Genomic DNA, 10,238 nt, shown 5'->3' with positions numbered 1-10,238 from the left:
TGAGTCCCGGCCTGAGTGTCTACAGGCTGGAGGAGGTGAAGGAGAGCTTTGATAGGGGAAGCGGAGCTCAAGTCGGACAAAAGTCACTATGGAACTCCAGTCCCCGCAGAGGGGCCTTAACATGGCAGCTGAGAAGGGCAGAGTCCTCATCGGATCCCATTGGTTTTCCCTCCAAGCGCCAGCCTAGAAAAACAACCACTTGACACCCCAGCAGTACCCAGCCAAGATAATGGGGCTGGCAAAGTTGAGGTAAACAGCGGAACTGGATATAAACTGAGAGTCCTGGGAAAGCCATCGGCGGAGGACAGACCATCCAGCTGTTTTATACTGGATCTCCGTCCGTGAGACAGGAGGCCACAACGGAGGGGAAGGCTGATGATTTACAACGCTCCGGCATATGGACTTTATTTTGAGTTATCCTAGAGAGAAGTTGAGAAAATGGCCCTGCCTTCACTATGTAATGTGGTAGCACACAGAAGCAGCCGGGATATGTTCCCAGATATGGGAAGAGAGGCTCCAGACAGCCAGAGAAAAGAGGGAAAGAGAACAAGAACATCTCTAGCAGCGGGCTGCAGAACAGACCTCCTGTTGTGAATCTTTCTTCAGGAGTGAGTGGTAGGCCAAATACACTCAAGCTGAGGGTCCATCAGGTTCACAGGTTCCCTGACCTTCGACCTTTCCCAGCATTCCTTCCCCGTTTTCAGATTACCCTTTTCTAGTTCTGAAGAGAAACTGACAATAAATGACTACGCGGCTATTCTAAAACAGCAAAGATATAGCAAGGCAGACATTTTGGGAACGAAGAATAGAACCACTGGCCGTTTGTCAAAATCTGAAGGGAAAATAACTTTGGATAAAAGTGGGCCCGTAACATTTTTGACCGTGAACATCAACCAACACAAACATCTTGAGTTATTACGGTCAAACGTGCATAGTGTTGTCAACATAAAAAGATAGCATCTGCCAAGATCACAAAGCAGTTCATCTGAGCTTTCCATTCATGTCAGCTGCTCACCAGACATCCATATTTATCTTATAAGAGACTCCTGTCTACTGTCAGTTTGTCTGATCCAATCTTACCGTGAACGCTAAGGAAACAGACTGTCGGAAAACCCTGAGTCAAGTCAACTGTTAGCAGAACGCAAAACCGCTGGAAAAGGTTTGGCCCTTTCATACTTCCAAACAAAACGTTGCTTCGCAGACAAAAGACAAGCCTGTCACTGTTTGCCTTCATCCTGGTTCCTGAGTCGTGTTGAACAACTAGCGATCTGAATCTCTGAATGCAGCAGAAGCAGGGGGCCGTGGACAGCGGCGAGCGTTCTCCCCACTGCGCTCTGGGTAATTTGTGAGGCCGGTTTCAAGCAGACGCGGCCTGTATCAAATCACAAGTCACTTTGATTCAGCGAAGCAGCGACTAGTACGCGCTCAATCCCAGCGCTGACCCACTTACAGGACTACAGAGAGTACACTACACTGCCGTCCACAACGGGGAGGGGAGGGCCATGCCAGAGCAAGCTCTCTCTGTTGCTCTCTCCCTCTGTGTCTGTCTCTCTCTCTCCCCCCCCTCTCTCTCTCTCCCTCTTTCTGTGTCTCTCTTTCTCTCCCTCTCTCTCTCTCTGCAGACCCTGCCTTGCTGTGCGTAATGTTGGCCTACGGTCAGCACTGGGACAAAGTGCAGTGCGTGAAAGGGCCAACGTTCCCAAGAAAAGATGTCCATTTTCCTGCTCCTGTCAACAAGCTGGGGTCCAGGCTAAACTCGCAGGCCCGTCACCTAGCGGCCGGTGGCTTCGGGGTCCAGAGGTGAAGGACCAGAGGAGTTCTAGGAACGGAGCTGACAGGCAGGGGAGGCTCAGCTGTGCCTGGATATTCACAAGTGAAGTGTGTCCACTAGGGTTGCAAATTTCAAGGAATTTCATTAATCGATAACTGTTAACCTTCACAAACGATAGTGGATTAATTGATAAGAATGTCCCGCGCTGGACTGCGCTTTGCTCGCTTCATTTTTGTGTCTTCTTCCGCTGTGTCGTTGAAATTTCGTCTTCACTACATGGCATGGCGCCCTCATGTGCAGTCAGACCTTAAATCATGTTTACATTTCACGCAACTCCCGTAGATAACTTTTTTTGGGGGGGAACGAACGTTATGTTCCATTAACAAGCAATTAATCGAATAACCAAATCTTAATCGAGTAAATTCTTCTTCGATTAACTATTAATATCCCTAGTGTCCACACAAAAGAATTAAACTGTTATACAGTCTTGGTCCACTGTTGCAATGTTGTGATAAACCCATGGGTGAAAACAAGGGGGAGAGAGAGAGAGACAGGGGGGGGGGGGGGGGGGGGGGGGTGGTGAGCTCCAGCATCTGTTGAAACCGCGTCTTAACTGCGTAGCTGGGTTTGATGTCTTAATGATCCCCAGCTTGGCCACGGAGACCATGACAGACCCAACACCGCCTGGCTAACAGGTGCTCAGTCCAGCAGGGCCCGCATCATGATCCTAGCAGCAGCCAGGGCTGGTTAATCCAGCGCTGGTGTCCCTGTGCCCCAGATGGACCGGGTCACCAGCAGCCAGGGCTGGTTAATCCAGCGCTGGTGTCCCTGTGCCCCAGATGGACCGGGTCACCAGCAGCCAGGGCTGGTTAATCCAGCGCTGGTGTCCCTGTGCCCCAGATGGACCGGGTCACCTGGCAGGAAACGCACGCAGCTCAGGGAGAGAGAGGAGCAGATGGACCAGGATCCAGGCAGCCCACGATTATGACAGCGTTACCCTGCTGGTGTCCTTGGCACACACACTCACACACACACACACACGGTGGACAGGTGGGTGCAGGGATTAATGAGGAGAAAGTTTTAATCCCAGAGTTCACACGGTGGCCTTTTGTTTTCAAAGAAAGACGAGAGAAGACATGGATCTTACAGGGAGTGAGAGATACAACAGGCTGTTTTCCGTCATACAACCAGGGTGCTAATCCTGAATTAGTTTGTTCTACAACCTAGTGTCTTTATTCAGACCACCTGGTGGGATTATCAGTTACAAATCACACCACGTTAGAAGAGGGAGAGGAGAGGAAACTCCCTCACATCTGAACAGAACACGCTTTGCTTGGTCTGAGGATAACCCTAGGAGAACACGCCCCCTGCTTGGTCTGAGGATAACCCTAGGAGAACACGCCCCCTGCTTGGTCTGAGGATAACCCTAGGAGAACACGCCCCCTGCTTGGTCTGAGGATAACCCTAGGAGAACACGCCCCCTGCTTGGTCTGAGGATAACCCTAGGAGAACACGCCCCCTGCTTGGTCTGAGGATAACCCTAGGAGAACAGTCCCACTGCCTCGGCCTCGGCACAGTGAACTGACAGTAAATCCCGGTGCTGATGCAAGGCACGTACATGTGGAGCCACGTTCTCAGGGGGCTAGGCTAATTCTCCCAGAATGCATCACATCCCCATACAGGGAGGGAGAGCCCTGCTGTAGCAGCAGACAGCAGACTTGCTGGGGATGAGCAGCACAGAAACATGGCGGCCTAATATTAGACAGAAATCCTATAGACCACAGACAACCATGTCAGATCCACGTAAAAGGTCTCACGCCCGTATATCATTCCAGGCACTTTTTTTGAAAAGGACAAAGCCATCTATTATTTTCTAGACCTGCAGCGCGTCGTGGAGTGTTTGAAGAATGGCTGGTCCCTTGGGCTGGGCTGGTCGAAGGCCAAACCCCTCTGCGCACAACGAGCCAAGGGGGAGTGAGGAGCGAGGAGCCGAGGGGGAGTGAGGAGCGACGAGCTGAGGGGGAGTGAGGAGCGAGGAGCCGAGGGGGAGTGAGGAGCGACGAGCTGAGGGGGAGTGAGGAGCGAGGAGCCGAGGGGGAGTGAGGAGCAACGAGCTGAGGGGGAATGAGGAGCGACAAGCCGAGGGGGAGTGAGGAGCAACGAGCTGAGGGGGAATGAGGAGCGACAAGCCGAGGGGGAGTGAGGAGCAACGAGCTGAGGGGGAGTGAGGAGCTGAGGGGGAGTGAGGAGCAACGAGCTGAGGGGGAGTGAGGAGCAACGAGCCGAGGGGGAGTGAGGAGCAACAAGCCGAGGGGGAGTGAGGAGCAACGAGCTGAGGGGGAGTGAGGAGCAACGAGCCGAGGGGGAGTGAGGACCCGAGGGGGAGTGAGGAGCGACGAGCTGAGGGGGAGTGAGGAGCGATGCACACGGGCGCGCATGACACAAGCGCTTCTGCACCGTAACAGAACCGGCAGCTTCGGAAAACAGCGTGTCCTGGCGCGGTGCGTCAGTGTTTCCAGATGGGGGAGAGACTAAACAAAGCCTTCGCTAGCCTCGGCCCGTCAACTCCCATGGTGGGAGATGAATGGCGAGCTGTGTTTTTCAGACCGGTCATCCCTGCCCCGTCCCGCCACAGAGAGGCGAGGGGGGCTTCTCCTCTTACAAACCAAATACCCCCCGGCCTCCGTGGCCCCGCCCGTTGGGACCGGCTCCTCTCCGCAGGGCCACCAGACAGGCGGACGCAACGCTTTAGAGGTTTGATTCGCCAGTAAATCCTGCAACACCCACGGCTCGTTTTATTCACCTTTCCAGACCTTTCTGCGGGCAGGTGGGTGCTTGGATGGCTCATCCTGACAGCTGTTCTACGGTCTGGCCGTACTGGCGTGAGATCCCCTGTGAGGGCGACGCGTTCTCACGCCGCCGCGCTGCGCTGGGGGCAGGTGATTGGTCCGCTCCTGCCAGGCAGTAATAATAAACGGAGGTGTTGTCGGGTGGCCAGAGGCGGCGGTGCCGTGGCGTTACTCACACCCTCGGCCGGGCTAGGCAGCCCCCCCCCCTGGGGGAGTAGGGGTCTGGATGTTTCCCTGATGACCCAACCCACCGTCTGGACGCTCGGGGTCTGGACGCTGGGGGGGGGGGGGGCTACATTCACACTGGTTCTTACAGAGGGTTTTACTGACCGTGACTGGGGATGGACAGTCGGTAAACTTACTCTTGACAAACATAGGCTTACAGTGAAGTCGCTTTGGATCTGTTAATCAAATCAAACTTTATTTGTCTAGTGCATTTCATACACAGAGGCAACACAATGTGCCGTATTGAGACCAATGGACACAGGTCCCACCCCTACATATTCCAGAGAGTAGCAACCGTTTCACCCATGGGCCAGAAAAATGCGCTGTAAAAATTATTTCCTGACCTCTCTCACTGAGACGATCGAGCAAGCTCCTGGAAAATGTTTGTCTATCGGCTAAGAACAACTAAAATGTAAACGTATACTTAATACAGTGCATAAAACTATGTTGCATGTGTAGCCACTAGCCAAAAACCCTTTCGTCAAGAGTAAAAAATGGCCAGATGCAATATAACGCTGATCTTTGGTTAAAAGATTACATCCAATTAGGTTATTAGTTTGGGTATTATATAGAGAGATTTATTGTATAGTATTTGTAGTCTGTCTTTCTCCTGTGTTTTGGTCCGCCCTGGGCCAACCACCTGTAGCTGCTCACAGAGGAGGGCAACCGGGGGGCAGTTATGGAAGAACCGAAAGGTGGGGCAGTTGAAGAAAGGTGGGGCAGTTGATGAAGAGGCCAGGTCAGTAGGGAAGGTCCAGTCAGAAGGCTCAGTCAGAAGGGAAGGCCCAGTCAGAAGGGAAGGTCCAGTCAGAAGGGAAGGCCCAGTCAGAAGGGAAGGTCCAGTCAGAAGGGAAGGCCCAGTCAGAAGGGAAGGCCCAGTCAGAAGGCCCAGTCAGAAGGGAAGGCCCAGTCAGAAGGGAAGGCCCAGTCAGAAGGGAAGGTCCAGTCAGAAGGGAAGGTCCAGTCAGAAGGCCCAGTCAGAAGGGAAGGCCCAGTCAGAAGGGAAGGCCCAGTCAGAAGGGAAGGTCCAGTCAGAAGGCCCAGTCAGAAGGGACGGCCCAGTCAGAAGGGAAGGTCCAGTCAGAAGGGAAGGTCCAGTCAGAAGGGACGGCCCAGTCAGAAGGGAAGGCCCAGTCAGAAGGGAAGGCCCAGTCAGAAGGGAAGGTCCAGTCAGAAGGGAAGGCCCAGTCAGAAGGGAAGGTCCAGTCAGAAGGGAAGGTCCAGTCAGAAGGGAAGGCCCAGTCAGAAGGGAAGGTCCAGTCAGAAGGGAAGGTCCAGTCAGAAGGGAAGGTCCAGTCAGAAGGGAAGGTCCAGTCAGAAGGCCCAGTCAGAAGGGAAGGTCCAGTCAGAAGGCCCAGTCAGAAGGGAAGGTCCAGTCAGAAGGGAAGGTCCAGTCAGAAGGGAAGGTCCAGTCAGAAGGCCCAGTCAGAAGGGAAGGCCCAGTCAGAAGGCCCAGTCAGAAGGGAAGGCCCAGTCAGAAGGCCCAGTCAGAAGGGAAGGTCCAGTCAGAAGGGAAGGTCCAGTCAGAAGGGAAGGCCCAGTCAGAAGGGAAGGTCCAGTCAGAAGGTCCAGTCAGAAGGCCCAGTCAGAAGGTCCAGTCAGAAGGGAAGGTCCAGTTAGAAGGGAAGGCCCAGTCAGAAGGGAGGGTCCAGTCAGAAGGGACCGCCCGGGTTAGGAGATGCCCTGCTCCTGGGGAGTCTGGGGGCTGTCTGCCCTGCTCCTGGGGAGTCTGGGGGCTGTCTGGGCTGATGGGCCAGCTGCCGCCCAGCGAGAGGTGAGGAGGAGGAGGAGAGACGCTCGCTCTCTCTCTCCATAAATCAGTGCAGGAATGCAGGCTCATTTCCTCCCCCCTCGTCCCCCCCCCCCCCCCCCCACTCTTTCATGGCGAGGGGGTGAAACCCGAGGAGCGTGGTCCTGACAGCGCCCCCAGCCGCGCAGTGGGCCCGGAGAGGAGGAGGAGGAGGAGGAGGAGCCCCCCCCCCCCCCACCCCCCAGCAGTGCCACCGGCTCACATTTCACCCCACAGCAGGCCGTAGTATAATGAGCGGGGATGGGCCACCGCCACCACTCCGGTTACCGGGCCGCTCTGGGAAGAGGAGAGGAGGAGGAGAGCGTAAGGGCTGGGGGGGGCCAGGCCGCTCTGGGAAGAGGAGGAGAGGAGGAGAGCGTAAGGGCTGGGGGGGGGGGGGAGGGAGGGGGGCCGGGCCGCTCTGGGAAGAGGAGGAGAGGAGGAGAGCGTAAGGGCTGGGGGGGGGGGGGAGGGAGGGGGGCCGGGCCGCTCTGGGAAGAGGAGGAGAGGAGGAGAGCGTAAGGGCTGGGGGGGGGGGGAGGGAGGGGGGCCGGGCCGCTCTGGGAAGAGGAGGAGAGGAGGAGAGCGTAAGGGCTGGGGGGGGGGGGAGGGAGGGGGGCCGGGCCGCTCTGGGAAGAGGAGGAGAGGAGGAGAGCGTAAGGGCTGGGGGGGGGGGGGGGAGGGAGGGGGGCCGGGCCGCTCTGGGAAGAGGAGGAGAGGAGGAGAGCGTAAGGGCTGGGGGGTTACCGGGCTGCTCTGGGAAGAGGAGGAGGAGGAGGAGAGCGTAAGGGCTGGGGGGTTACTGGGCCGCTCTGGGAAGAGGAGGAGAGGAGGAGAGCGTAAGGGCTGGGGGGGGCCGGGCCGCTCTGGGAAGAGGAGGAGAGCGTAAGGGCTGGGGGGGGGGGGGGAGGGAGGGGGGCCGGGCCGCTCTGGGAAGAGGAGGAGGAGAGCGTAAGGGCTGGGGGGTTACCGGGCTGCTCTGGGAAGAGGAGGAGGAGGAGGAGAGCGTAAGGGCTGGGGGGTTACTGGGCCGCTCTGGGAAGAGGAGGAGAGGAGGAGAGCGTAAGGGCTGGGGGGTTACCGGGCTGCTCTGGGAAGAGGAGGAGAGGAGGAGAGCGTAAGGGCTGGGGGGTTACCGGGCTGCTCTGGGAAGAGGAGGAGAGGAGGAGAGCGTAAGGGCTGGGGGGTTACCGGGCTGCTCTGGGAAGAGGAGGAGGAGGAGGAGGAGGAGGAGGAGAGCGTAAGGGCTGGGGGGTTACCGGGCTGCTCTGGGAAGAGGAGGAGGAGGAGGAGGAGAGCGTAAGGGCTGGGGGGTTACTGGGCCGCTCTGGGAAGAGGAGGAGAGGAGGAGAGCGTAAGGGCTGGGGGGTTACCGGGCTGCTCTGGGAAGAGGAGGAGAGGAGTTGAGCGTAAGGGCTGGGGGGGGGGGGAGGGGGGGGGGGAGCAAAAGAATAAGCCGATACATGTTTGACAGAAAGATACTACAACACCACAAACATTCCAAAAAAGCCTGGCTTCCCATTCCCTTAATAAGAGCGCTCTTGTGCATTCTTCACAGAGGCAGACTGGAGGTGGGAGACCTTTGGCAGCGATGGGAGAAAATGATCCTGGCGCAGAGGAATGACTCCATGTTTGTTTTGGAACGTGGCCAGCCAGTGCATCACTCGAAGTGAGGCCTGACAGTACAGCACAGCTACAGGAGAAGGCTGTTAACTCTTCATGTACACCTGTACACCTGTTACGACTTTCGCCCGATGACGAAATAAATAGGGGGGTGGGGGGGGGGCTACTTCACTACAAGGGCTACCAACGCATCTCAGTAGCTGATTCTGGGATGAATACAGTGAGATTTATCTGTGACATGCCAGCAGTGTGCTTAATGCCTATGTCACATAGGACATTTGCTGCGAAGAGGGATCCCTTTTCGTCTTGTTACGAAGAGGGGCTTAGACAACGGCTCTCTTCATGGGCCGGTGTTCGCCAGGCACACGGCTTCATCTCCGCGCAGTCAAAGGGGTCCTCTTTCTGTTTGTTTTTTTTTCTGTTTGTGGACATTCTCTCCTCCCCTCTCACCTCACAGATGAGCAAAGAGGACACCGAGGGCCGAGGTTTAAAACCAACCCATCGAGGGGCCAAGGAGGTGAAGACACAATGTTTAGTTTGTGTCAAAGATTAAGATGCATCCATCCAGCTGCTTATCCATGGAATTTGGGGAGAAACTACAAAGAGCCTCCTTGAAGATCTGTGCTCTGGACCAGTCAGCCCAGGGTGGAGGCCCTGAGGACCAGTCAGCCCAGGGTGGAGGGCCCTGAGGACCAGTCAGTCCAGGGTGGAGGCCCTGAGGACCAGTCAGTCCAGGGTAGAGGCCCTGGCCCTGAGGACCAGTCAGTCCAGGTTGGAGGCCCTGAGGACCAGTCAGTCCAGGGTGGAGGCCCTGAGGACCAGTCAGCCCAGGGTGGAGGCCCTGAGGACCAGTCAGTCCAGGGTGGAGGCCCTGAGGACCAGTCAGCCCAGGGTGGAGGGCCCTGAGGACCAGTCAGTCCAGGGTGGAGGCCCTGAGGACCAGTCAGCCCAGGGTGGAGGCCCTGAGGACCAGTCAGTCCAGGGTGGAGGCCCTGAGGACCAGTCAGCCCAGGGTGGAGGTCCCAAGGATCAGTCAGTCCAGGGTAGAGGGCCCTGAGGACCAGTCAGTCCAGGGTAGAGGGCCCTGAGGACCAGTCAGCCCAGGGTGGAGGTCCCTGAGGACCAGTCAGTCCAGGGTAAAGGGCCCTGTCCCTGAGGACCAGCAGGGGGGGGGGACCCTGGCCTCAGTCCAGCTCACCATCTCTCTGCGTCTGCAGTCCACCAGCAGCCAGATGGGGCTCCCCAGCTCAGAACAGCATTTGTCTTCATTAGGGCATCAGACACATTGAACAAACAGGCCGAGCTGCCAAGCGCTGCCCTCTCTACCCTCTGATCCTCACTCTCCCACTCAAAACGCACTCTAAGACAACGGAGACCTAATCGAGTGCTTCACACAAGCACAGTGTCTGGCCCATCCGCCCACCCCGGCTGTGAGTAGTGGCCTGTACAGATGACCGCCCTCTACACCCACTCCTGTCTGACAACCAGGCCAAAACACTGTCCAAGTCACTGTGACTACGGACTTAAAACAGTAGGGCAGCGTTAGGCCGATATTGGACTTGAGACAGACATTAGAATCAAGCGATCAGCTAACTGACCCTTCGCTAATCAATGGCCCCATCATCAAGATCCCTCTGGGGAAATAAAGTATGAATTAGTATTATTATTAGTATTAGAATTAGAAGTAAACTATTAATACTATTCTAGTAAAATTATAGTGTAGAGTAGTACCCAACATTGCTTACGACTGCATTTTCATGCCACGGAGAAGCTAGTAACCTAAGCATGTCATGTCTAAATGAGGCAGGTCCCAGGGCTGTGAGGTGTTTGTGTGTTAAATCTCTCAACAGGTATTCATCAGCTCACCCCACAGTCCTCCAGACAGAAGGAATGAAGAGGATAACATGTTCACAGCCATCAGGACTCCTCTCACTGGCTCAAATCCAACACTGTGTCAACTGCATTTAAAACAGCACAAGTG

At 56.1% G+C, this 10,238-nt stretch overlaps 1 protein-coding gene across 1 annotated transcript in view; it reads right to left on the bottom strand.

Moving 5' to 3' along the window:
* Nucleotides 1-1,564, bottom strand: part of fbxw7 (F-box and WD repeat domain containing 7) — a 214,276-nt gene extending 212,712 nt beyond the window's left edge. The window contains 1 exon segment of the mRNA XM_084454528.1: nucleotides 1,081-1,564. The gene's annotated coding sequence lies outside the window, so the exon portion shown is untranslated.
* Nucleotides 1,565-10,238: the final 8,674 nt, after the last annotated feature.

Source organism: Borostomias antarcticus, assembly GCF_949987555.1.
Source record: "Borostomias antarcticus genome assembly, chromosome: 20".
NCBI classification, from domain to species: Eukaryota; Metazoa; Chordata; class Actinopteri; order Stomiiformes; family Stomiidae; genus Borostomias; species Borostomias antarcticus.
This window is presented reverse-complemented; position numbering and strand designations above follow the sequence as displayed.